The following is a 2,589-nucleotide window of genomic DNA, read 5'->3' as shown; positions in this document are numbered from 1 at the left end:
TTTTTTTTTGAAACGCAGTTTATGCCCTTTGCCTCTAGTTGAAGTAGTAGTGCTTTCTTCCTAATTTATTTGAAGGATCTGCTTATATACTTAGAATATTCTTCTGAATTACCAAAATTATCACCTCCCAAATTGAATTCTTCTTGATTAAAATTACAAGCAACTATAGATCGCAATGGAATTTAATATAAACCATGAGAAAAATACTACTCAGTGCTGGCCTGATTATTACCCTTTTCAAGTTAGGTAAGACTTATGATGACCATAACAGGACAATGAAGGAAGAACACAGTTTCAAGACTAGTCAAATAGGATAAGGACTTACTTAAAATTAAAATATGCATGCTCTGTTTCTTCTTACCATAATTGGGGCCTCCTTTCTTTTTCCTTTTTTTTTTCTGTTTGACCCTCAAGAAGAATGAAAAGACAAATCCTCAGATTCACCCATTTATTTAAATATTTGTATTGAGAAGCTATTACATAACAGGCACTGTTCTAGAAACTGGGGACTCAACAGTATGATAAACAAGGGTCCTTGTTGTCATGGCACTTTTTCTATGATGGGCAATTAAAGAGATTAAAAAGTAAAATATACAGAGTGTCAGACAGTGATTTGTGCCATGGAGAAAAATAAAGCAGAGAAGGAAGTCGGAGGTGAGGTGGTAAGGAGGAGGTTCAACTGTTCAACCAAGCAGGATTAAAAAAAAAAATCTCAGTTATCAAATATTTAAGTTTTGTTATAATCACTACATCAGGATCGTTTTCCTCAGGAAAGCAGAAATCATCGTGCATTTCAAGCAGGAAGAGGTGTTGAGAGAACTCCCGGAAGACCTTGAGGAGGAACGTACAGATCAGAGGAAGACACCATTGATGACGCTAGCTGCCTGTATGTAGCACGCCTGTGGCTGATACAAATCTCACAAGTCTCTTTGTCAATGCAGGTGCCTGCTGCTGCCAGAGGGAAATGGGACTTCTCCTTTTCTCTGTCACCTAAAGTTCAGGTTTTAAACTAAATCCTGTTGGTGAGGGATTCTGGGAACTGTAGTTTCCATGCTTCAGCTTGCATCTTTGAACTGCAACAATACAAGAAAGGGCAGGACTTATGTTCAGTTTACAAGACTGGTATACCAACAAAGTGTGAAATAAATTTATTATTGCAAAACCTGCGTAAGTGTGTTTTTGTCCTATTAGCCTATACAATATATTTGTTATAGGGTATAGAATTTGCTCATCTAAGGTATAAATAAACTCATGAGTTAATTAGCCAGCAGTCCAGAAAGCCGGGTGTGGAGATTGATCCTGCAGAGAAAGGGGTTCATCATGGCGGATGACCTAAAGCAATTTCTGTATAAAAAACTACCAAGTGTTGAAGGACTCCATGCTAGTGTTGTATCAGATAGAGATGGAGTTATTTCAGTGACCAAATATAAAGCTCCAGAGCATGCCTTGAGACCTGGTTTCTTATCTACCTTTGCCTTTGCAACAACAGACCAAAGGAGCAAACTTCTTTCAAAAAAATATCATCTCCCAGGTGGTTCAATTTGATCATTTACATTTGGTAGTGAGTTTCATAGCCAGCAGCAATGCCTGTACAGGACTAATTGTCAGCTTAGAAAAGGAGCTTGCTCTGTTATTTGAAGAATTGAGAGAAGTTGTGGAAATGTCTTTATCTGGTACTGGTTTTGATGTACACTGTATTTTCATCATAACAGACACAATAGCAATCCAACAATCTTTAGACCACAATTATACTTGAGTCTATGTACTCAAGAAAGAGCCCCTTTTTCTACCTTACACTAAAGAAAAGAGCCGAAAGATATAATTTATAGACAGATTAATTGTTTTTTTCTTTTGTGTATATAGGGTTTTTTTCTTATTTTGTGAGATATGGGGCTACCACAGAAATAGTTCAATACATCACTATTCCCATGAAGTTAGTCCAGTCACCAAATATGCATGAGATTCTATTTGGTGGGTCAGAATCAAAACGGTGCTTTGGTCCACATAGGCCATTAAGTGCTCCTTATTATAGAATATGCCCAGGACTGCAGAATGGAAGCAGACCCTTTTTACTATGAATAATAATGAGGGCATATTTTTCTTTGTATTGTTTTATTTCTTTGCATTGAGTGTGAGGAAGATAAAATGGCTTAGTAAAAGTAATAAAATTGATACAACCACAAGAGAAAGAAAGAAAGAAAGAACGGGAGGAAGGAAGGAAGGAAGGAAGGAAGGGAAAAGAAAGGAACAAAGAAGATAAAGAGCAGATCAGAAGAGAGCATTGTGGGAAGGCGGGGTGGGGGGCTGAGAGAAAGAACAGTTCTATTGCCATGCCCTTTATGAGCTCTTTGGTAAATATAGAAAGTGTAAAGCATGAAAAGCAATATGAACTTTAATTCAATCAACTATTTTCCAGATTTATTCATTGATTTCACACATTGAAACATTCTACCATCTCAGGAGATAAACTAATGCCATTAATAATAATGCTTCAATTAATTAATTAATTCTTTCACTTGATTCAATAATATGTCATTAGTTGCCTATTAACCTAACTGTTGGGAATTTTCTTTTTTACAAAAGTGATCT

The 2,589-nt window shown here is 36.4% G+C and overlaps 1 pseudogene; it reads left to right on the top strand.

The window, feature by feature from the left end:
• The first annotated feature begins 1,320 nt into the window (after positions 1–1,320).
• On the top strand, positions 1,321–1,756 carry LOC144237289 (ragulator complex protein LAMTOR3 pseudogene; annotated as a pseudogene).
• Positions 1,757–2,589: the final 833 nt, after the last annotated feature.

This window comes from Crocuta crocuta, unplaced genomic scaffold (genome assembly GCF_008692635.1).
Source record: "Crocuta crocuta isolate KB4526 unplaced genomic scaffold, BGI_CrCroc_1.0 scaffold166, whole genome shotgun sequence".
In the NCBI taxonomy this organism is placed as follows: Eukaryota; Metazoa; Chordata; class Mammalia; order Carnivora; family Hyaenidae; genus Crocuta; species Crocuta crocuta.
The sequence above is the reverse complement of the archived record's forward strand: the minus strand, read 5'-3'. Positions and strand labels throughout refer to the sequence as shown.